Source organism: Dreissena polymorpha, chromosome 1 (genome assembly GCF_020536995.1).
Source record: "Dreissena polymorpha isolate Duluth1 chromosome 1, UMN_Dpol_1.0, whole genome shotgun sequence".
Lineage (NCBI taxonomy): Eukaryota > Metazoa > Mollusca > Bivalvia > Myida > Dreissenidae > Dreissena > Dreissena polymorpha.
The window spans coordinates 43,373,251-43,399,786 of NC_068355.1; the positions used below are offsets into that span (position 1 = coordinate 43,373,251).

At 35.4% G+C, this 26,536-nt stretch overlaps 1 protein-coding gene across 9 annotated transcripts in view; it reads right to left on the reverse strand.

The window, feature by feature from the left end:
* The window catches only part of LOC127878467 (plexin-B-like), a 170,572-nt gene that overhangs the window by 106,363 nt on the left and 37,673 nt on the right, over positions 1-26,536 (reverse strand). Inside the window, exon 1 of one of the 9 annotated variants that reach the window (XM_052425030.1) lies at positions 370-541. The exons of the other annotated variants lie outside the window; for them this stretch is intronic. The gene's annotated coding sequence lies outside the window, so the exon portion shown is untranslated. Of the gene's footprint in view, positions 1-369; positions 542-26,536 lie in introns of those variants that run through there. 9 annotated transcript variants of the gene reach the window in all.

Genomic DNA, 26,536 nt, shown 5'->3' on the forward strand with positions numbered 1-26,536 from the left:
CATACTTTAATAACAATAATTGATATGTTGATTTTATCAATGTATAACCTTGTTTTTCATATGTATACAAGATGTATGTTTAAATTGAATAATAAAAAAAAAGCTTAAAACTAACACATAACACTAACCATGCCGGGCGCACGACTGACCAAAAAAGCTCAGGTGAGCTAACATAAGAGTAAGACATCAGTATTAATACACCAATAACGTTAATTTTTTTTCGAAATAATAATTAATAAATTAAAGAAAATCTAGTACTTAAAACGCATTCATTTTTATGATCAATATAGAAACAGAGAAAACAATAACCAAGCACTATCAAATTATAAGCCAATTAAAACACAATTATTTTGATTTGTGATTAATTACCTCTCCTAAATAATCCTTCACTGTGTTTCCAATTGATTCCAATATTATTCCTGGGTAATGGTTATAAATGTATTCCAGATCTTTGATTTAAAACAAGAAAGTGAAATGTTACTTTTAATTTCTAAAATGCTATACAGACACTGATATATGACTTGCACCCTTTCCAAATGGTCAATCTGAACTGCGGCTGAATTGTTATTCACGAGTCAGTAAACTTAGATCAGCCACCAAGCTTGTTGTAAATCTGAACATCAATAGCCATCTATTAAATATTCATGACAGATCAGAAAAAGGTAGCCTGTGGACTTTGGCAAAGCCCACAAAAGGAGGTTTCTCAATGAAATTATTGTAAACTATTGAACTCAATTTTAAACTCGTAATGTGTTTCAATTGTCAAAGTTTTTTGACGGGTTCTGCTCAATTATAAGCTTTCTATCGGTGGGAAACTGGCAAATTTGAAGTGGAGCGGATGTTTAAATATTCATTTATCAAAATTTAACGGAAATTATCTGAATCTACTGACTTGGATGGGTCACATAGTTTGTTTTTCAATCATGATTCCTTTTTTTAAGAGATTGCATAATGGGTTATTTCACTTATTATGTCAGATGTTAGTAACAAATCGTTAGGCCATTATATATACCATAACAGCAAAAGGCTATATAATTACTATACCCATTTCCTTTCTTAATTAAAATGAAAATGTCAGTACCATAAAATTAAATACAATATTTTTAAAATATTGTTTAATGTTTAATTGTTATAAAAAATTACCTTTAATGTTTACTTTGCTTTAAGGGATCTTTTCACGGTTTGGTAAATTGACAAAATTGAAAAAAGTTGTTTCAGATTCGCAAATTTTCATTTTAGTTATGATATTTGTGAGGAAACAGTATTACTGAACATTTACCGTAGTCCAATATAGCCATTATATGTATCTTTTGACGATTTGAAAACCTAAAGATTATAAAGCGTTGCAACGCGAAACGATTGAATAATTTGGAGAGTTCTGTTGTTGTCGTTTAAATTGAGGAAACTACGAAGATTGCTTATATAAGGTTTAAAATACTTAAACTGTGTATACTCGGCGGAATAGCCGAGAGGGCTAATGCGTTTTTACTTCAGACTAACTACAGGACTCCGGGGGTCACTGGTTCGAGCCCTGGTACCGGCTACATTTTTTAAATTTTTTTAATTTGATTCTTGATTTTTTACTGGAGCTTTAAAGATCTAATGTTTGCATTTATCAATATAAAGCATTTAATGACATTTAACTTCAAAATATGCCAAAATCTGTGAAAAGGCCCCTTTAAAATGTATTATAGGTTAATATTAGTCATGAACTGTGCACAAAATAAATATTTGTTATTCTGATCACTAAATTAAAAACTTTGACAACATTTAAATCTAGTTCATAATATTGTATTTGCTAGTAATTTTAACATTGTGCTCTTTCATAATTTTTGCAACGGATCTATTCTTACATTCAGCTATCTTTATCAATTATATACAATCATGTACTTATAATGTACCTAATTGTCTGCAAAACTGCAGAATTAAGATAAAACAAACAATCACTCCATGACCTTATGCCAATATCACAAAAATTGTATTTTCCATCTTGAAATAATTACTGAATGCTCTGTCAGGATTATTTAGGCTTCTAATTAACTGAAAATTGGCTTGTTTGGGCCAATTAAGGTGCATATTTCACTAGCAAGTCCTGGCACCAATTAAATGGACCCATGGCATTATTTTCATAGTAAATAGGAGGATATCCTGATAGTACCAAATCAATTGATATGTCTTCGCAAATGTTGAAATAATGCTATAGGATACAGTTGATTCACTAATGACATGGTCGATTTTGTGATAAATGCCATCCACAAAAACAACAACAATAGGCTAACAACCACATTACTGAAATAATGATTGTAGGAATCCATACAGCTCAAACTTACAAAGACTTCACAAAGGGAAATTATTTGTGAGTCACACCCACACCCTCTTGAGTTGATAGATTTTCTCAAAAACTTCCCAGCATGATCGTCATTGCCCCTAACAATATCTCAAATTACCTCATAAAATCTTAAAGAGTGTCCTCGGGTTACCACTAAGCCAGATGCAAATGAAATTTGACCTTGCAAATATCTACAGAGAGATGGGAAATTAATTTTCTCATCTTTTTTTTTGTCCATATGTCTGAGAACAATAATTAATATCCACAAAATGCTCAAAAATCAGAATCTCATTAAGCCTTCCATAAATTTTTAATATAACTTGCTTATACAATGGACAATTTCAATTACATTCTTGTAAAATATCTTCTTTCGACATTTCCACCACATAGGCGGTTCCAGGGGGGGGGGGGGCTGATGCGGCGTACGTACCCCCCCACCCCTAAAATCGCCAAAGTAAAATCATTTTATTTGATGTTTCACCTTTTACAACATATAAACTATGCACTTTTTGGGCATTATAAGAAGGTACTTTGATGAAAGTACATCAGACGTGACATGCTCGAGAAGTGGTTGTCAAAGCCCTTAAAATCACCCCCCCTGGATCCCGTAGCAGCTGGGCTTTGCACTGCACCCACCAGGGGCCTTTAAGCGGCCCCCTGGATCCCCAGCAAATATTTCAATATCCCGCCCCCCTCTAACCAGAAATCCTGGAACCGCCCCTGCACCAAGTACAGGGCATACTATCAGTCTTTAACACTCAAAATAATATGGTGTTTGATATCTGCAATATTGACAAGTTTACTTGCCAAAACTACAAAATGTAATGAAGGTGCTTGTCTTTATAGCATGTTTGTGCCCTTCAAACCACCTACACACCAACATCGAAGAACATCAAATACCATAATTGTTGTTTCTGCAGTTATATTTGTCTTTATAGCCCCTCCATGTGTTTTCACCTTTAAAGAACTACAACCCAAAACACAAAATACAGTCAATCTTGTATTAAGATATCAAAAAAGAGAGTAAATTAACCAAAAGTGGTCTCTTTATAAAAATCTTTAAAAAAAAAAGACAAATCTGGACAAAAGTAAATGTATAGAAAGTTGGTTTATGGGAACTACTCAGCCTTTCGCGGAAAGCTGAGGCAAATGTATTCATTGTTTCAAAGCTTATATGCATCAGGTAGAGCACTTCAATCTTAATTCCACCTTTGTTCACAGTAAATCATTCAAAAAGCAGAGCTATGCACATGCTGTTATGCGATTGGTGTAGCATGTTGTTTTAGACGAAGGAAGCCATTTTAATTTATTTGCAAGAAAGTGTTGTTTTATGGCTTCTTGGCAGGAAGTGGCTTCTAAACTGATGAAAAATCGGCAATCAAGTTTGTCCCAAAATGATCAAGAGATTATCAAATTTTACTATCACTTGGTTGCAAAATCCAATATTTGGACATCAAAAAACTAGGAAATCAGCGGTCGCTGGTCGAGTTAGACAAAGGTCGCTTAAAAGGATATTAAATTAGAGTGAAAACGCTCAGGGGGAATTCAAAGTGGTCGCATAAGACAAAGGTCGCTTTATTCAAGTGGTTGCATCCACAAGATTGACAATGTAATATAAAAATTGTCATTTCAAGGGTATACTTTTTGTGCTTGCATGTTGTAGCCATAAATCCCATCAACACCAGAACAACAACTCAGTCATAAAAAGAAATAGAAAGTGTTGTTGCTGTTGTTTACACAGTCGGGCTGGTTCAAATTTATTGTGTCTGTGCCTCTGCATAGTGCTGTTGTTTACACAGTCGGGCTGGTTCAAATTTATTGTGTCTGTGCCTCTACATTGTGCTGTTGTTTACACAGTCGGGCTGGTTCAAATTTATTGTGTCTGTGCCTCTACATTGTGCTGTTGTTTACACAGTCGGGCTGGTTCAAATTTATTGTGTCTGTGCCTCTGCATAGTGCTGTTGTTTACACAGTCGGGCTGGTTCAAATTTATTGTGTCTGTGCCTCTGCAAAGTGCTGTTGTTTACACAGTCGGGCTGGTTCAAATTTATTGTGTCTGTGCCTCTGCATAGTGCTGTTGTTTACACAGTCGGGCTGGTTCAAATTTATTGTGTCTGTGCCTCTGCATAGTGCTGTTGTTTACACAGTCGGGCTGGTTCAAATTTATTGTGTCGTATAAGACAAAGGTCGCTTTATTCAAGTGGTTGCATCCACAAGATTGACAATGTAATATAAAAATTGTCATTTCAAGGGTATACTTTTTGTGCTTGCATGTTGTAGCCATAAATCCCATCAACACCAGAACAACAACTCAGTCATAAAAAGAAAGAGAAAGTGTTGTTGCTGTTGTTTACACAGTCGGGCTGGTTCAAATTTATTGTGTCTGTGCCTCTGCATAGTGCTGTTGTTTACACAGTCGGGCTGGTTCAAATTTATTGTGTCTGTGCCTCTGCATAGTGCTGTTGTTTACACAGTCAGGCTGGTTCAAATTTATCGTGTCTGTGCCTCTGCATAGTGCTGTTGTTTACACAGTCGGGCTGGTTCAAATTTATTGTGTCTCTGCCTCTGCATTGTGCTGTTGTTTACACAGTCGGGCTGGTTCAAATTTATTGTGTCTCTGCCTCTGCATAGTGCTGTTGTTTACACAGTCGGGCTGGTTCAAATTTATTGTGTCTCTGCCTCTGCATAGTGCTGTTGTTTACACAGTCGGGCTGGTTCAAATTTATTGTGTCTGTGCCTCTGCGTTGTGCTGTTGTTTACACAGTCGGGCTGGTTCAAATTTATTGTGTCTGTGCCTCTACGTTGTGCTGTTGTTTACACAGTCAGGCTGGTTCAAATTTATTGTGTCTGTGCCTCTACGTTGTGCTGTTGTTTACGCAGTCGGGCTGGTTCAAATTTATTGTGTCTGTGCCTCTGTGTTGTCTTTCTGGCAGCTGGTCAGCTGGTTTGGAAGGCAAATCACACCATTTGTCTTGTAGCCTTTCAAACGCTCAATATTTGAAGAAATCAGCCACTATAAAATAATACATGTTGTAAATTCATCCAAACCATATAGGTTGATAATGTAAGAAGTCAACATGAAATACTTTTCCAAAATGTTCACATAATCACAAGCAGATGCCCCATGCAAAAATGACCTTATAAAAGGATGATTTATGGAAAAAAGAAGAGATGTTTATGCTAGAAATTGTTTTATCAGAAATGAGAACTGTTTGTTGATCTTTGTAAAGTACTCATTAGTTGAGAATGTAAGTCCATAAAAATAGCTTTCTCTTAATGTAAATAAGTTAAAGTAACATCATTTTTAAAACCATACCTCCCTAAAATGTTTTTAAAATTACCTTAAAAATAATGTGATAATTGTCATAAAATCCACTCATTAATGATAAGTCAAGAAACAAATAATAGTCAATTTATTTTTAGTTGTGAGCGCTTAGAGAGGCAGTTTTGCAAGTCAGTCTGCTTAATAGCTACGCTAGGAACGATAACCGCAAGTCAGTCTGCTGTAAGCTACGCTAGGAAAGATAACCACTGCCTGTCTTCACTTCCTGCAGTAAAATTATGCAGACGAAGAATGCTAGGAGCGTCTGCTATAATACTACCGCAGTGTGTGTATTTAATCAAAAGTGTTTAACAGCTTGTAAGAAGCCATTGGCCAGTCTAGTATTTATCATTGAAATCAGTACATATTGGCTGCTTTCAGGGAAAACAGGGCTTAATGCACGTCAAATAAGATTAGCCTGAGCAGACTGATTAGCCTGTGCAATGCGCACAAGCTAATCAAGAACGACACATGATTGTATGGTGTTTTTCATTTAAAGACAGTCTCTCAGGTACTTGGATGACAATTAATGCATATGCATTAAGCCCTGATTTCCCAAAATGAATATTAAATTCTCTTCTTTATTAATGATTTGAAAAAAAACCACATCCCATCTCAACCTGTGCTTAAAAGGGATCTTTTCACGGTTTGGTAAATTGACAAAATTAAAAAAAGTTGTTTCAGATTCGCAAATTTTCGTTTTAGTTATGATATTTGTGAGGAAACAGTATTACTGAACATTTACCATAGTCCAATATAGCCATTATATGTATCTTTTGACGATTTGAAAACCTAAAAATTATAAAGCGTTGCAACGTGAAACGTTATTGAATAATTTGGAGAGTTCTGTTGTTGTCGTTTAAATTTACGAAACTACGAAGATTGCTTATATAAGGTATAAAATACTTGCATAGTGTATACCCAGCGGAATAGCCGAGAGGGCTAATGCGTTTTTACTTCAGACTAACTCCAGGACTCCGGGGGTCACTGGTTCGAGCCCTGGTGCCGGCTACTTTTTTTTTCCTTTTTTTAATTTTATTCTTGATTTTTTACTGGAGCTTTTAAGATCCAACGTTTACAATTATCAATATAAAGCATTTAATGACAAACTTCAAAATATGCCAAAATCTGTGAAAAGGCAACTTTAAGACACACTCTTTATAAATTTGAATGGGGTGTGTTCATTTCAAACTTGCGATATAAAAAGCTATAACAAAATTTTGAAAACTGATTTGCGTCTTAGATTATACAACAGCGAACAACTTCAGTGCCTTCAGCACTTTGATTTATTTTTTGGTTTACCGGAATTTTAGTATATCCTTAATTTATTTGATAAACCAATTTCGCAATATCTGCTGCTCAGCCAAACATATCATTCTTTCCTGAACAGAGGAAAAAACCTAAATAACATTTATGATGTTTAAATACATCATATCTGATTGGTGAACTTAAAATTATTAGAAATAATGATAATTTGTTGAAAAACAAGAGCTGTCTCCATCGGAAGACATATGCCCCCAAAAAATGCTTTTTCGAAACCTAAACGCAGATTTTGAAACCTAAATGCGGACCCTAAGTTCAAGTTCAAGGTCAAAGGGGTCAAAATTTGTGTGCGTATGGAAAGCCCTTGTCCATATACACATGCAAACCAAATATGAAGGTTACATCTGAAGCGACATAGAAGTTATGAGCATTTTTCAAAAACTAAACGCAAAAGTTTTGATATAGGACAATAACAATTAAACATGCTCAACTTTGTAACATAAGGAAAACAAGTATCGTTGGAAACGATGGATGCTCCCCGATGATGCGCTTTGTCAATCTATGTGTTAATAACAACCTACTAAAAATCTATTATTAGCCTTGGTGACCTTGACCTTAAACCCAGTGACCTCAAACCTCATCAAAAGGTAGAGGTCCATGCAAGGTACCTACATGCCAAAAATGAAAGAGATCGTTAAAGTAGTAAAGGCCCTTTGAGAAACTGTAACAAACGCGTGACGGAAAATCAATTATAAGCCTCAGTGACCTTGATCTTGAACCCAGTGACCTCAAACCTCATCAAAAGGTAGAGGTCAATGTAAGGTACCTACATGCCAAATATGAAAGAGATCGGTAAAGTATAGAAGGCGCTATGAGAAACAGTTACAAAAGTGTGATGGAAAGAAGTAAAGAGAAGGAAGGAAGGAAGGACAAACTGGCAACTATATGCTCCGCCGAAATTTTATTTCGGGGAGCATAAAAACTCAACTTTTCGATGATTCAAGGGCCGTAACTCAGGAGTGTCTTAGTCAATTTGGCTGATTATCAAATTTTGACCTAGATCTTATGACCTTACACATTTTCATGAAGTGTGGCATAGATCCTATAAAATTTGCTTGAGTTATTGAGCGGAAACGAGAAAAACCACAATTTTTTTATGATTCAAGGGCCGTAACTCAGGAGTGTCTGGGTCAATTTGGCCGATTATTAAACTTGATCAAGATGTTATTGCCTTACACATTTTTATGAAGTGTGGCGAAGATCCTATGACATTTGCTCGAGTAATTGAGCGGAAACAAGAAAAAAAAAATTCCGATGATTCAAGGGCCGTAACTCAGGAGTGTCTGGGTCATTTGGACAATTATCAAACTTAACCTAGATGTTATTGCCTAACACATTTTCATGAAGTTTGGTGAAGATATGATGACAATGGGTCGAGTTATTGAGCGGAAACAAGAAAAACGAGAAAAAACGCCATATTTGGATGATTCAAGGGCCGTAACTCAGGAGTGTCTGGGTCGATTAGGCCGATTATCAAACTTGGCCTAGATGTTATTGCCTTACACATTTTCATGAAGTGAGGCGAAGATCCTATGACATTTGCTAGAGTTATTTAGCGGAAACAAGAAAAAACGCAATTTTTCTATGATTCAAGGGCCGTAACTCAGGAGTGTCTGGGTGAATTCCGCTGATTATTTAACTTGACTTAGATGTTATTGCCTTACACATTTTCATGAAGTTTGGTTAAGATCTGATGACAATTGCTCGAGTTATTGAGTGGAAACAAGAAAAAAAAGTTGAATTTAGATTCTTAATTGTATTTAGACGAGAGACCAAACGAGCTGTTGCCCATATGTTTGTCCTGCCACGTATGCTTTATGATGACAAGCCGGCTAATGTCCCGCCAGCACCACCTTTGAGACCGCGTGTCAGTAGCCGGGCTCTGTCCAGCATGCAGCTTATTCAGGCAGTCAGTGCGCGCAGCTCAAAGTACTTACAAGTCTCTCTTCCAGTTATGGATTTTTGTGTTTAGGACAATTTGTGAAGCTTTTATATGTCTGTATACCTGCGTGTAATTAATTGAAATCATCATGGAATAAGAGGTCGTTAGAGACAATAGAAACTTTCAGTTCGATAACTGGGCGATAGACTTAAAGCTTTTATATGTCTGTATACCTGCGTGTAATTAATTGAAATCATCATGGAATAAGAGATCGTTAGAGACAATAGAAACTTTCAGTTCGATAACTGGGCGGTAGACTTTAAACTACCCCGTAAAGTTATTCAGCAACTCCGGCAATAGGAACTCGTTACCAAAGAGGCGCTGCTGCTTGTCGAGGAAAGCGATTTGAAAGCTCTCGCTTTGCCATTAGGATGCACTAAACTTATCATCCAAGAAATTCGGTAATGGAAGGGCAGCGTATCTCCCGCGTCTGGGAACCATTTGAGCCCGGATGCAGTTTCACTCGACGGAGCTTGTAATCAAACTGAACGAGAGAGGGAGTTAGATCGTGAAGTAGCATTCTATTACAGCAACGTTTTCTCCGACAATACGAAGAGGACATACACAACACACAGAAATTCTTATATTAACTTTTGTGCGCAATTTGGCTACGCTGCCGTTCCGGCGTCGTCGAATACAATATGCTGTTATGCTGCCTTTCTTGCCAAATCCCTCAAATTCAACTCCGTCAAACAGTATCTGAATATAATTCGTCTTTTGCATGCTGAGTGGAATCTTCCGAACCCGCTTTCAAATGACTTCCGCCTTACCACAATGCTGCAAGGCATACGCCGACACCTTGGTGATAATGTGGTGCGCAAACGACCGATTACCCCTGCTATGCTCCTCGCTATCAAATCAGCCTTGGATTTTACAAACTCGCTTGATTCAACTGTATGGGCAGTAGCACTTACGATGTTTTATGGACTATTACGGAAAAGCAATGTTTTACAGAGTCTTGGCAAGGCCTTCCATCCTGATAAACAATTACGACTGTGTGACATAACGTATCATAATTGGGGTATTCTGTTGCACGTTCGATGGAGTAAGACTAACCAGTTCCAGTCTAAATTATTGGACATTCCATTACCAGGCCTTCAACATCATCGTCTATGCCCGGTGCAGGCAATTTTTCACGCTGCCCGACAGACAGCCGGAGCTGACCCCTTTGGCCCCGCCTTTCTGTGTGTTATCGGGGGTAACGCAAAACCATTAACTAGCGAACAATTCATAGTGCGAATACGTCAGTGCTTGGAGGAGGCCGGTATTCCTTCCTCCAACATCGCTAGCCACTCATTCCGACGCGGCGGTGCAACATTTGGTTACAGCATCTGCCTTTCTCCGAACGCTATCAAACTGTTAGGGGACTGGCGCTCCAACTGCTACCAACAATACATATCAGACGATTTTCTGCAGCGTTTCCGAACAATTCAATTAATGCAACGCCCAATCAAAGACAGCTTGTAATTATACCTCGTTACATTACGTCTACTCCTACTAACCAACACCTACAATTGGGTTTGGGAAGGTCAATAGTCAAACAGTGTTTGTTAATACAGTGCTTTTATATCATTGTTGATTTATGTTATGTGGAACATTACGAGCTTGATATAATTGTATTTTTAGTATCATTCAATGTGCGTACCTTCGCTTTGTCATAGATCATTACTTGAATTCACATGTATCACTCAGCGCTACCAATTGGATGTTATAGATGTAACTTTCGCATGGTATTTGTTGACGCATACTAGTATTTGATTTATGTTCTTTTGAGCGCGCATTCTTAACTGTTGTATATCATGTACGGTCAGCGCGCGCTTTATACTTTGATATTATATGTCTGCGCACGCATTTTTGTACTTTGAGCTGTAGTTAGAATGTAGTAATAAAGCTCTCTTTCCCCCCTTTATACTTTGTTTGGTCTTAAGTTTAAGTTGAATTAAGATTCTTAATTGTATTTAGACGAGAGACCAAACGCGCTGTTGCCCATATGTTTGTCCTGCCACGTATGCTTTATGATGACAAGCCGTCTAATGTCCCGCCAGCACCATCTTTGAGACCGCGTGTCAGTAGCCGGGCTCTGTCAAGCATGCAGCTTATTCAGGCAGTCAGGGCGCGCAGCTCAAAGTGCTTACAAGTCTCTCCCTCCCATCCTCCCTAGTTTAATTATGATGGGCTCGAGCAATTCTGCTATGGGGAATTATAGTCAAACGATGTATGTGTATGGGGAAGGGAAGGTCAATAGTCAAACAGTGTTTGTTAATACAGTGCTTTTATATCATTGTTGATTTATGTTATGTGGAACATTACGAGCTTAATATAATTGTATTTTTAGTATCATTCAATGTGCGTACCTTCGCTTTGTCATAGATCATTACTTGAATTCACATGTATCACTCAGCGCTACCAATTGGATGTTATAGATGTAACTTTCGCATGGTATTTGTTGACGCATACTAGTATTTGATTTATGTTCTTTTGAGTGCGCATTCTTAACTGTTGTATATTATGTACGGTCAGCGTGCGCTTTATACTTTGATATTATATGTTTGCGCGTGCATTTTTGTACTTTGAGCTGTAGTTAGTATGTAGAAATAAAGCTCTCTTTCCCCCCTTTATACTTTGTTTGGTCTTAAGTTTAAACAATTTTACAATGATTATAGGGCCGTCACTGAAGAGTGTCTGGGTCAATTTGGCCGATTAGCGAACTTGGCCTAGATGTTATTGCCTTACACATTTTCATGAAGTTTGGTGAAGATCTGATGAAAATTGCTTGACTTATTGAGCGGAAACTAATCCGAACGGACTAACAGTCTAACTGAGTAACAGACTAACTGACTAACGGACGGTGCGATTTTAATATGCCCCCAGAACCTATGTTCTTTAACAGTGAAAAGTAACTGTTGCATATACATTTAAAGCTAAAAACATATTTGAATAGGTCCATTTACTAAACTTTACTTAACAACAAATGTGTCCACACAACACGGATGACCCCAACTGTAACTTTGTCACTACATAAAAAAATAACTGTAAATGTTTTTGAGATATAGTTCATCGCCTTTATTTTATTAAACTATTAGTTTGCTGCATAACAGGTGTTCAATATTTAAATTTTGTTGTTTCCATATATGTCATCTGCTGCAGTTTGTTGATGGCTCATGTTCAAACTGAACGTTTAAAACGCACTAAGTGACTCCCTAGTTTTTGGGCCGGCATGGCCCATTTTCGAACTTGGCCTAGAGATCATCTAGATAAAACTTGTGACCAAGTTTGGTAAAGATCGGATGAAAACTACTTAAATTAGAGAGCGGACACCATGCTGAATGTTTAAAATGCACTAAGTGGCCCAGTGACCTAGTTTTTGGCCCGACATGGCCCATGTTCGAACTTGGCGTACACATTATCAAGATACAACTTCTGACCAAGTTTGGGGAAGATTGGATGAAAACTACTTGAATTAGAGAGTGGACACCATGCTGAATGTTTGAAACGCACTAAGTGACCCCGTGACCTAGGTTTTTAGCCCGGAATGACCCATGTTCCAACTTGGCCTAGACATTATCTAAATACAACTGACCAAGTTTGGTGGATGAGAACTACTTGAATTAGAGAGCAGACACGAAAAGTGTGAGACGGATGGACAAACAGACTGACTGACCAACCGACCAACAGTTCGAAAACTATATGCCGCCTGTTGGGAGGAATAAAAATTGTATTGTCAGAAAATTAACAGCAAAAAGAAAACAAGACAATGTTCTCAATTTTTGTTTTATTTCAAAACCCTCATTTTTTTCATCTCGCTGGTTCATTATGACAAAAAGATTTTAAAAAACGATGGCCTGAGTACACTTAAGTTCTCAAAACTGTACTTTCTGCTGTATTTATGCTACCCAAATTAAACATTTATTTCTTCCATTGTATCCTTTGTATTTTTACCACAGTGGTCCGTCATGGAAGGATAGATGTGCGAACTCCTCAATCATACCAGCATTTGCCGCTCAGGATTCTAATAAATAAAGCCTGTATAATAGCGGCTTGCAGTATTGATTATGTAATTTTCTGGGGATTCCATGTAATTTAAACTGCGACTCTTGACATCTCTGAACACTTGACATGCTCTAGTTTTTGTGTGTGTGTGCACAGATTCCAACTTAATAACTGTGCAGAAACATAATAATAATTACAATTAGAAAATGCTGCCCATGTGGCATGGTGGCTTGTACTGAGCCTAAGCTGTCTCTGTCAATTTGTTCAACAGTGATGAGACTGAAATGTTATTTACACCATTAAGTCTTGGAATGTTGTATTTAAAATAACAAGAGCCATGTTAACATGGCCATCCCTGCCTGAAATGTGTTTGCTTACAAGTATGAGAACATTTGTTTTAGAGAGTAGAATAATAAATAGATGGAGAGAATTCAAAAACTAAGGCCCAAAGAGTTATGGTTCATTTTCACTGCACTTCTCCCAGTTGCCATCTGTTTATATTTCTAGTTTCAAGTAAATCCCTTCATTAGATTTAGAGTTATGCTCAGTTTGAATACATTACAGTTGCTATTTGATTTTTGATTTGGAAGCAAATAATAAACTATTGGACAAAAAGACATCTTGGAAATAAAGTGGCTTTATAAAGATTTGATAGAATTGAGCATGAGAAAACTAAATTGTTCCTATTGCTGAATAAGATTAATATATTATGCAATATGCATTATTGCATGCAATGCTAGGTGTTGGTGTCTGAGAAATGCAATAAAATAGTATCTTGATCAGATCCTTGCAATATTTATTTCTCATGGCAGGAAACATTGAACAACACAGTAAGAAAATGCCAAACTGCACTCGGCTGATATGCCAATTGCACTGTTTTCTTGAAACAGATTGGAATGATAATAATATTACCTATTCCTGAAGTAACATAAAAACTCAGCCATACCATGCATTTTCTTTATTTGGATGAATCCCATTAGGGTCATTCCATAGCTATTCAAGTGAACTGCTCTTCAAATTTAGAGCAAGCCTTTCACTCATTATGGAGATAATAATCTAAACAGCCACTCTCTGTTCCTTGCAGGAGACATTCAATGGAAATCAAAGAAAATTGAAGGAAATTTCATCAGCATTTATCAGTTAAAAATATTAAATAGCGTTTGCAAGTATATGAAATTATATCTTTATAGAGAAATATGTAACCTATGTAATTTTGAAATGGCACATTTTGTACAGTTATTAAATTGCAAGTTTAAATTTGTTGTAAATCTCTATTTGCCATTGATTGTCCTTTCTCTCACACAAGTAAAACTAGCTTTTGAACTGGAGAGGTGACTTCATTAGTCTGGGGAAGCTTAATGTTGGTAACAATGACTGCAAACAGTGCAGGACCTGATAAAAACCATTAGCGTCATTTATTGAAAAATTCTAATCATTACCACTTCAAGTATTCAGTGAAGGAGAAAAGAATCATTACAACCCCCGCTTTCCCTTGTGTGACCTATAACTTCACTACTTTCATCAACACTATTATTCAGTTTTAACACAGCCCATTTTTCACAGCTTCAATTTCCACCCACTGAGGCAGACAGATGTATTTTACTCAATTCAGAACTCATCCAATCTCTGTCAGATTCATTCAAGTCATTCCTAGCTAACAGATATGCCCACAAAGAAATCCAAAATCTTATTATCACTTTGCCCTTGGCTTCCTCACACTTGAAAAGCAATGAGAGAGGAATTCAACACATTAAAATTCCCAACAGCCACATAAATCCAAGGACAAACTCATATTACACTGGTCATGCACATGTTCCCAAACTTCTCGTCTTCAGTAACTGACTCCTAAGGTAGTGCATGTTCTTCTGTAACAATTATAAGTTGAGACTTGTTATTTTTATGGGTGTTCAAGTATAAAAAGCAGAAAGTGGAATGTTTAAATAAAATAAAATAACTTGATTGAAAGAAAAAATTTAAGTAGCTTTTAATAATATACCAAAACCCAAATAAAACTAGAGCTTTGTCACAGACGTGACGAATACCCCCACATGCCGCCTTGACACAGAATATTTTGCATGTTATTTTCACAAAAAACAACGACACCATGCCCAATGTTTAAAACGCACTAAGTGACCCCGTGACCTGGATTTTGACCCTGCAAGGCCCATGTTTGACCTTGACCTACACATCATCTAGATACAACTTCTGATCAAGTGTGGTGAAGATTGGATGAAAACTACTTGAAATAGAGAGCGGACACCATGCTCAATGTTTTAAACGCACAATTTTTTTTTTGTGACCCCGTGACCTAGTTTTTGACCTGCCATGACCCATGTTCGAACTTGGCCTAGACATCATCTAGATACACCTTATGACCAAGTTTGGTGAAGCTCTGATGAAAACTACTTGAATTAGAGAGCGGACAACATGCTGAATGTTTAAAACGCACTAAGTGACCTAGTTTTTGACCTGGCAAGGCCCATATTCGAACTTGTCCTAGACATCATTTAAATACAACTTCTGACCAAGTTTGGTGAAGATCGGATGAAAACTACTTGAATTAGAGAGCGGACACGGACCGACCGACAGACGGACAGACAGTCCGGACGACCGACAGACAAGCTCACTCCTATATACCCTCCTAAACTTTGTTTAGTGGGGGTATAATTACTTCCCCTCCATTCAAAAATCACAATCCTGTATCAGATCTTAAGTTCAATGAGAATCTTAACCATCAAAACTTTTCTGTTAAAATAAAGCCAATGAGGGACCTAATGCAAATGATCCAAAGAACATTTATGGATACAATTAAGTTGAAGAGATTGTTTAACTATATCAGAAGACTTGATCACAGCAAACTTCACAAATTTTCTTTATTTTCAACCCTGATCTTGTATTCAGTAACACATGTCATCCAATTAGAGCACCTGCAGGCTAACCTAAACAGCTTGAACTTGCGCCCTCCTGGCCAATTAGGGAAATTTGACTCCATCAAAGTCCCTTGGGATGCTATTTAAGTCACTGCCTTGTACTAAATTGTTTGATTAGAACATGAATTGCCCCATTCCAAATATATCACCATATTTTGATATTTCTTCAGTGCAGTATATGCAAACATTTCTTAAAAATATTGTTTCATTATTTTTTATCATGAAAAAATACTGACTATTCATAAAATTTATACTGTGCTATGCAAGTTCAACTTTTTTTGCTATTATAAAATTTGCTCTGCAGCAAATAAACTTGGTCACAAACCTTTCCTATTTACAAAGAAAATAATTTCCAAATCTATGGCTTCCCATATTCCAATCACTCTTGCACACACATTGCCATCACCTCAGTAATCTATCATGCATAAACCATGGCGCCACATTGATAAAAGGAATTTTGGAGACTTCAGCAGCTTTATAAAGACAAATGTATTTCATTAATAAATGGGCATGCCAGAATGTGTTTCCTTTGTTTATACATGTGCCCTCAATTCAATAATTTATGGATGAACTGACCTGTAGTGATAACAATGGCAATCCTGCTGATGATTGGAAATATTCTTAAGCATGTTTATACAAGGAATAATTAGTTTAGGAAAACACCCTTGGCATCTTAAAGAAGGTATGGACAGCAGACTCCCCTACTTATGTCAGAATGTGTGAGGTCCCATTAATCAGTCTTTATTTGGACAGTTTGATCAGAAAGCCACCACCGTAATTACAGACAGTTTTTGCACACCGTAAACAAGAAATATCTTTAAAACAGATATACGACGTTGATTGTGGTTGGAGTTGGTGAAAGGAAAAGAGTTCAATGAATGAGATCAAGGATAGCGAATGTCTTTTCTGTGCAGTTCTTAGCTGCATCACACGCAGTACAGGATGTTACGCGGAGTTTTCGCAGCTTATTTTACATTATTACATATTGCTGGTCATAAACCTATAGATACAAAACAGAAAACCAAAAGAAGAATGGAAGTGAAATTAAAACATATGAGTCAACCGGCCACACGCGAAGTATCCGTACATATTTTAAATATTTATACGCGCTTTCTTCTAACAAACCTGTTTAAGTGGTTTGTCGGGCATTGCTATTTGATTTGATTATTAACAGTATCGAGAATCATCGCACTCATGCTTAATACATTAGTCAATATGGTGGAATAATTATTGTTAAATTAATCAAAAATAATATTTATCATGGTATTGTTGAAAACACATTAAGAATCTATTGTTGACATACCATAATTATATCGCTGAATATCTTCATTTTACATATTTCTGGTCTAAAGAAAATTCCAGTTCACCTCGTTCATGCGATAGCGTCTATATTATATAACGATTATTTTACTGGCCACGAACTCAGATCAGCACATAAGGTAGTTGTGAAGACGCAGCGATGACCTGTAAATAAACTCTGACTTTCACACACACTGGCCGCGAACTGACCCTGATACCACATGGGTTAAAATGCAATGCATTAAAGTGAGGCCACGCTTCCACTGCTCTTTATACTTTTACATGTTAACATGTTGACAGGAATATGGAAGTCAGTACTAAATATGAGAACATAGCCTTTAAGTACAAACGCTCTTGTGCTGGCAATCCTCTGAAAATAAAAGGTGCACGCACAAACTGTATTGATGTCGAGAGTTGAGTGTAAAACTGTTCTATCTATTAAGCCTTTTCATTAGAGATACAATTGTTTCATGCAGTTAAACAGTGTTACAAAGACGCAGACATGTTTCCAATGTGCTGGTGGTATACTCAAATCAACCAATGGAATCAATAAAGTGTATTCATTCGTGCCTAGCCGCGGGACATTGTATTTGAATTTTATTGGACACTTACACAGGTCAGATAAGGTCAAAAGTAACGTTCAACAGCTACGCCGAAAAATAATAATTTTCTTTTTCCTGTAAAAATTATTCATACACAAAGGTATTCCCAACAGACAGAAAATCTGACAACGTCTATTGCATTGATATTGTGATATTCATGTGTACAACATCATTTGTCGAAGATAGCTTGCTAATGTTAAAATCATGTTGGTAAGTATTAATTATTTACATATAATTTGCAATGCATTTAAAATCATTTCATGTTTGATTTTGTGTTACAGAAACCTAATCAAAAGGACTCCAAGCATAAACTTTGTCTGTAGAGCACAAAGCCCAGCATGTGATAGACTGTACTACAAACCATGAATCATTAAATTCAAATAAAAATAAACTGAGCTATAATGATTTTGTTGTTTTATCTTGAATCTTTGTATGTAACACTTTCAAATATGGTGCAATACAACAGGAGCCAGTTTTTTTTTCAAATTTGGCATTTTGAGAAGGTACATAATTATTGACTTAGATAACTAATTTAAAATTGTTAATAGGCTATAATTTACAAAACACTTATTTTCAAAAGCAATCAGATAATCATAATTGGCTTCATACAGTAGCTTAAATGTTCTGTTCTCCATTAATGATTAAAAAATGAGTTATTACACTAAGGAGAACTTAGTATTGTTTTTATAGCAATCATTTCAACCACATATTAACTGGGTGAAACTATTGTCTAAAGGTGGTATACATGCCTTTTTACCCAAGTTACCCAATGAAATGGTCAACTGACTTCTTCCATTCATTTGGTTTTAATTCTATCATCCGGTAGTAAAACACGTTTTTAGAGTCTTAAATTATCATAGAATATCTTGAGTCTCAAAACTAAAGTCACAAACACTTTTATTTTGGCTAACACAGGGTGCTTGAAAACTTAGAGAGTGGCTGAAAACTAAGAATAATTATGCTTATTGTTCATGTATCGTCCTCCAAGATTGGACAGGTTTGACATTCCCAATTATGCCACAACAGTCATTCTCTTTTAAGCAAAACCAGTGTTTAGCCTTAGACATTTAAATAAACACATGAATAATATAACAACAAAAAGATGTTGGATCTCTTTTCTACAGATATACCGGTATTAGAAAAGTATCCTCAATGTGCCATGCATTTCTATTCCAATGAAATGAAGCAACTATTTTACCAAATTGGCCCTTGCATATATATTCAAAGAAAAATTCAAACAAGTGTTTTTGATAAACTCAAAATGTGAAATCTTTTGGCAGATTTCTCAAGTGGCTGGTTATCTCCACAGGATGCCAATGAAAATAACAACACAGCTGAGTTTTTCTTGAAAGTATACAGATTTGATAAACATTTCACTTTTTCAGGACAATGTGTTATTATAAGTATCTGCAGGAGGGCCGATTTCTCAACTTGATTTGAGCAGCTGAGCAATTTTTTTTCCATCAATACCTGGTATATATAAATATGTATTAACCTATCTCAGAATGAGCTCGCTTGTGGAAAACCCTACTAATCTGTGTTACAAACAAAGCTCACCCATTTATATGTTTGTTTAGATTATATAATTATAGATGAAACTGAATGACGGACACAAAGGTCGTAACAAAGGATAAGTATTAAACTTAAGTGTCTGTAACCAGATTACCGATAACATTTCTCTGTCAGTTACGACGGTATACATCTTCCCACTCAACCCTTAATATTTAACAGATATTTCCTTAACAGATTTTTCCTATACTGGTAAATGTTCATATATATTATCTTTAGAGGATATTTGTTAGTATTGGATTTTAGATTCTCAATTTTAATTCATGAGTGACTAGTGAGAGAAATTAATACTTATTTTACTTGAGCATCAGTGGATTAAAATATATAATCTACCTGAACATTTTTTCTGTATATTTGATGCTTTCCACAGTTTATTAACATTTTCAAATGGTTGAACTACAGTATTTCTTGAGAATAATTTTGTCAAAACATTATATAGATGATGCAATTTCACAGCAAAACAGTGATAATTATCTATGAATTTCACTTAACTGCTTTTTTTTCACTGTGTGAATCAGTAAATTGCCAGTGATATATTGCAGATAGTAAGTTCTAAAGAAAATTAAAGCAATTAAAGGGATCTTTTCACGCTTTGGTAAATTGACAAAATTGAAAAAAGTTGTTTCACATTCGCAAATTTTCGTTTTAGTTATGATATTTGTGAGGAAACAGTAATACTGAACATTTACCATGGTCTAATATAGCCATTATATGCATCTTTTGACGATTTTAAAACCTAAAAATTATAAAGCGTTGCAACGCGAAACGATTGAATAATTTGGAGAGTTCTGTTTTTGTCGTTAAATTTTGTGAAACTACGAAGATTGCTTATATAAGGTATGAAATACGTCATGTATGTGTACTCGGCGGAATAGCTCAGTAGGCTAAAGCGTTTTTACTTCAGGTCTGTGGCAGTACTTCAGAGGTCACTGATTCGAAACCTGCTCCGGGCAATGTTCTTTTCCTTTTTTTAAATTTTATTCTTGATTTTTTACTGAAGCTTTTACGATCCAATGTTTACATTTATCAATATAAAGCATTTAATGAATAAGTTAAAAAAATGCCAAAATCTGTGAAAAGGCCCCTTTAAGTCACAATAAATTCATGAATTAGGATCATGTGACAACAGCAAATTTTAAACATTATAAATCATTAGAATATGAACAGAACAATGACCGGCGCCATGAAGTGTATCACCATGAAACAACACTATTAAACATCTCAGTGGGACACAGTGTTGCTCATTTTTTCTGATAAAATTCTTAATAATAAATTATTTGTTTCATCAACAGCCCTCACCAACAGGCTTGAAAGTTAAACTAACCATGGTTGACTCTGTTATAATGCATTTGACAACTCTAGGGAACAAGCTACTGAAAAAATGTCCTTGAAAAGTGAAAACTTGTTGTTTTATAGAAGTTTAGTCTCAGTAACTGAACATTTTTGTTTGTTGCAATATCTTCGCAACCATTTCACTGTTCATTTAATTGGAACATCCCAAAAATGTGTAAAAACTATGTCAAGGATAATAATTTGCCACATAATCCAAGGCAACATTAATGAGACTGTAGTGCATCCTGATTACCAATAACAAAACAGAAAATTGATGATAACTGTGGTATGAAAAATGACAGAACCAGTGGAAAACATGGATTTTTAAAAGCTCTGTTTACTTTCAGTGAGATGGTGCCACATGCATTGTTTGCTATCCATTAACTTTCCGCACACTCCGGATGCAATGTATGGAATCATAATGCATTTGTTTTATGCTGAATGCATCATATAACTGACAACATGTTTTTCTTGAATATGAAAAGTTAGCATTTGTTGGGAAATATCGTATAATTACCATGATGCTGGGGTACATAATTTTAGTCTTACAGGGCTTTCTGGGATTTCTTTGGACACTGAAAACAATATGTAAATGTTTTGTCACTTTTATTTTCAATGATTGATTGAAATCGGCAACTTCTCACTCACAAACATATTTTTAGCCAACCAGATCCTGCCATAATCAAGAAGAGACCAAGAACACATCGTAGACAAAGCCTTCATATGGTTACCCGTCGATTATTTCGATTTTAACACGATTTCATTAATAAGTTACCTGCGATTTAAAGGTTATAAATGAGAATTATATTAACCGAACGTCTCCACTTTTCCGTGAAAACGCGACGTCACCACAACAATTAAAATCAAATGACGTCGTCTTCATTCATAAACAGTGCGCGGACAATCAAAAGTAACGTCATACTAACAACCGTTGGTATATCGGAGTAATAACCCATGGTAGATTTCCTTCTTTGTATATAGAAAACAAGTCACGTGCCGTGGTAGAATGTATATTATATTTCAAAAACGTTGATTTATTTAAATACTCAGAGAGGCAGAAGGAATCAGAATGCATGGGTATGGTATTCAGTTGCGAGGCAGCTCACAACAGACATGACAAAATCGTTCCTGATAATAAAACAGCCAGCATATCAACCCTGATAACAATTTCTTATGAAAATTAAGGACATTATCTTTATAACAAAATATTTTTTTATTAGCTCTAATCTTTAAAGTTCTTCTTTGTTTACGCACTTATGTCTCCCATCTTTGCTTTTTTAGTATATTGCATGTCCAAATTACAGTCAACAGCACACATGGTGCTTGAAATACTATACAAATGCAAAAATGTTAAGAATTCCTTAGGAAGTGGATTTTCACTTAACCCACATGCCAGGTTACATATTATAGCATTGCTCTGATGGTATATCATTGTAGATGTCTAATTACTTCATCCGGGTATGTTAAACTTGCTGCAATGCACTCTCAGTTCACTTCATAAAGTTCTTTCTCAGAATTTCTGATAAATGGGTCCCCAATTCTCAAGAGTGCCACAACAATCTCAAAGTTGGATCTGGACTGTTCTGAGAAACTGGCCATCACCTAAATTATCTATTATTTACTTCTATGTGTGTTTTATTCAAAGTATCAAACACTGCCAAGATATTATGCCAAGAAAGATTATCATGAAGTTTCATGACGATTCCAATATACTATTTGACTAAGATAGTGGACAATTCTAATTTTGCAATTGCTTTTATTATTCAAGGGCCATAATTCAGAAGTGCTTTAAGCTATTTTGAGTGCAATCAAACATGGAAAAGATATTAAGCACACAAAGGTTATACATGTAATCAAGTTTAATAATGATCCGATTTAAAGAGCCAACATCGTTCTCCTCGACACTGACTGCCTGTCACAGATGTTTCCACAGTATACCCAAGTGTTTAATTTTTATACCACATATTTTGTTATTCTACATTAATAAAATCATGTTAGTTGTATGAATGAAATATTATTTATATGCAAGTTTTTTTGTTTTTTTAATCCAAAATATCATATTAGGCTTTGAAATGTCCATGTCATATTACAATGTAATTTCAGTTGCATGATGGAAGAGTATATATCAAAGCCTTGTAAATAAGTATTTTAGACAATTTTATTACGGCATAAAAATTGTTTCCCAGAGATCTCCACCATTCAGAAGCAAAACTGGTGTTTCGAGGACAAAATTAAACCTTTAATATTTCTCACTAAAACAGTACACCATGCTCAACTTTTGCAGATTATGCTTTTTCTAAAGGGTAAACACATGTGTGTTTATGCAGGATCTCACAAATTAGGTAGGATCTACAGGATAAAAGGATTTCATATAAGAACATATCTGTGTTTCTTCATTCTGATGAAAACCAAAATAGGGAAAAAGAAAACATCTTTGGGAATAGGATTTTTTGGCATAAAAAGGGGCATCTGATTACCTGAATCAAAATATTTATTTGTTTGGCCTTAAATCAGCTTTACAATCATAATTCCAACGCAAGAATCCCTTTATGCATACATAAATCTTGCAGAATAAAAAAAATGGACATCGTAATTCTGGTTTCCCCACAGTTATTCTTTCTGGAGACCATTCAAGACTCATTGACTCACGGTCTAATAAACACTATTGGTCATAAGTCGTCTTGCAAACCATTTTTTCTCAGAATGAACTCCATATAAGCTCCAAATGCCTATCTTTCCCCTACTGTTTGTCAAATAAGTGGACCATATAGGGATAATTAATTATCGGACTGGTAGTGAAATGTCATCCGCAAACAGCTTGTTATTTCTGAAAGACCGGAGGAACTGATCAAATTCCCAGATAGCCAGAATCAATCTTGTGCAAGAGGCAGTCAACAAAATAATGGTGGAATGCAGCCTGCAGCACTTGCTTTTGAACTGTATCGACCACAATGTCACAGTAAGGCGATTGTTTCAAGTCCAATTTCTTTGCAAAAATAATAGCCTGTCAGACAAATCAGACAACATCATAAACAACAGCTGGTTAAACTAGGAAAAGTTTGCTGCTTTTTGGCTTCAAAGATGTTTTCAGGTATTATTACCACTAATAAGGTTATTTATTTTGATTTTGCGGTTGCTGTAAGTTATATTATTGTGCTAAACAAGTTCATGTATAGTTTACCAGAACATAAAAGTTTGTTTTACCTAGTTTTATGTCGATATTTAATTCCTCTAGTTCTTCCACTACTCTGGTGTAACATTATTAGTGTTTTCATATAGGTGTCAAAGTAATTTGTAAAATAAAAATAATATTTGAATAACTATTGAGCCATCAAATATAAGAAAAAGTTTTTTTTAACTATAATAGAAACAAGAGATTACCAAGCAATATGGTCCCCTACCGGTGAAACTCCACCATTGTCAGTATTTTTTATATATATATTTTTTTATATATATTTGTTGCCATAGCAACCATAATTCTTGACGTAGGAACAAAATGAAATGACATGCATAATCTCCATATTGCCATCTATCCATGTTTCAAGTTTCATGAAAAAATATGAAGGGCTTTTAAAGTTATCGCAGGATCCAGAAAAGTGTGACAGACTGACAGACAGGCTGACAGACAGACAGAGCGCAAACCATAAGTACCCTCCGGTTTCACCGGTAGGGGACAATAATCAATAATTTTTATTGCCATTTGTCAGTGTTAGAACCAGTAAATTACTACTTTTAATTCGCTGATATTTCCATATAAAGCCAAGGAAAGCATACACTATTTAAAACATGCTGGATAATTTGACAACAGCAAATTTGAAATGTAGCTAGAATAAATCAGAACATTGCCTGCCTGGCACAGTGTAATTTTTCAGTATGAAACTACACTATTAAACATCTTAGTGGGACACAATTTGTTTTTTTCCTCAAAATATGCCTTATATAAAATTCTTTGGTAAGGGTAATACACATGGTTGACTCTGTCAAAATGCATTTGACAACTCATGATGCAGGGAACATTAACGTAACTGAGACTAAAATGTCATTGAAAAGTGAAAACTTGTTGTTGAATATAAGTCTAGTACCAGAAACTAGAAAAGTATATTTCTAAGAGACAAAATAATGTCATATTTGAATGGCTTTTAGCCCTTTCTTTGTTTTACTTTGAAGAAAAAATTAAAAAAGGAGAGTATTTTCTTCGCAACCATTTTGTTTTCATTTTAATTGAAACATCCCAAAAATGTGTGAAAAGCAATCTCAATGATAATATTCCGGCCTATAACCAAAGGCAACTTTTAAGAGAGAGTATTATCTTCAATAATAGTCACAAAACAGAAAATTTATGATAAATGTGGTATGACAAATCTAATGAAATGTAATTGATAGTTACTAAACAGTGGAAAACATGGATTTTAACCCTTTGCATGCTGGGAAATTTGTTGTCTGCTAAAATGTTGTCAGCTGAATTTCTAAAATAAGCATTTTCTTCGATTTTTTTCTCATCTGGATCCAAACTGTTTGCAAAGGCCTTCAAAATTCGGTTCCAGCACTGAAAGAGTTAAAAGCTCTGTTTACATCCAGTCATGTTGCAACATGCATTGTTTGCTATCCATTAATTTTCCTCACACTTGGATGTAATGTATAGAATCATATTCATTTGTTTTATGGAGAAATTTGCATCAAGGAAATGACAACTTTTCCTGGTTGAATATGAAAGGTAAGCATTTGTAGGGAGGAACTTAATTAATACCAAAATGCTGGGGGTACATTGCCTTAAAAGTTTTAACTGGATATCTTTGGACACAGAAAACAATATGCAAATGCATAATCGTTGTTTTCACGATATTATTATTCTATGAAACCAAAGACTTAATAAATATTTTCAATGATTGAATGTAGCGTGAGGAATGAAGACAAAGCTGAATATATCAACGTATATTATATTTCAATAATGTTTAAGTCTTTATATTTGACAAGATGCTGAGGGAATCAGAATGCACAGGTATGTAGTCTAGTTTCCAGGCAACTCACAATTATAGACATGACAAAATAATTCCTGATAACGATCAGCCTCATAGCGACCCTAAACTTATAACAATTTTTTAAAATATTTCCTTTTAGCTCAATCCTTGCAAGTGCTTGCTAACATTCTGCTAGCATCTTTTTTTTGTATATTGCATGCCTGAATTATAGGAAACAGCACACATGGCGCTTGATATACAAATGCTATATCTGAAGGATTCATTAGGAAGTGCATTTTCATGTAACCCACATTTACTAGGTTACATATTATAGCATTGCTCTGATGGTGTACAAAGTAGATGTCTAAAAACTTCATACGGGTATGTTAAACTGGCTGTAATGCACTCTGATTTCACTTCATTAATTTCTTTCTCAGAATTTCTGATCAATGGGTCCCCAATTCTCAAGAGTGCCACAACAATCTCAAATTTGGATCTGGTTTTCTGAGAAAACTGGCCAGCACCATTCACTATTATTTACTTCTATGTGAGTTTTATCCCAAAGCAGGGACTCTGGTGCTATTGCTTTGCCTATTAAAACATTATTAGAGCTGGCAAAAATTCATGTCACGATTGGCTTTCCACTGAGAAATGAGATTATCTGATCATTTTCATCTTGCTTATTTTTTGCTAATACCATTATATAGAGCCAATCCCCTGCGAAGATTTTTAGAACTGTTCTATAACATTTCTAGAATTGTACTGGAACTAAATGACTAGAAGTGTTCTGGAATTATCCTTAAAATGCTCTAGAACGATTTAGAACAGTTGTTGAACGTTAAATGAGAATAATTTCTAGAACAATTTGTTCTGAAACAGTTCTGAAGGTTTGTTCTAGAACAATTCTTGAACTATCGTTCTAGAACTATTCCAGAATTGT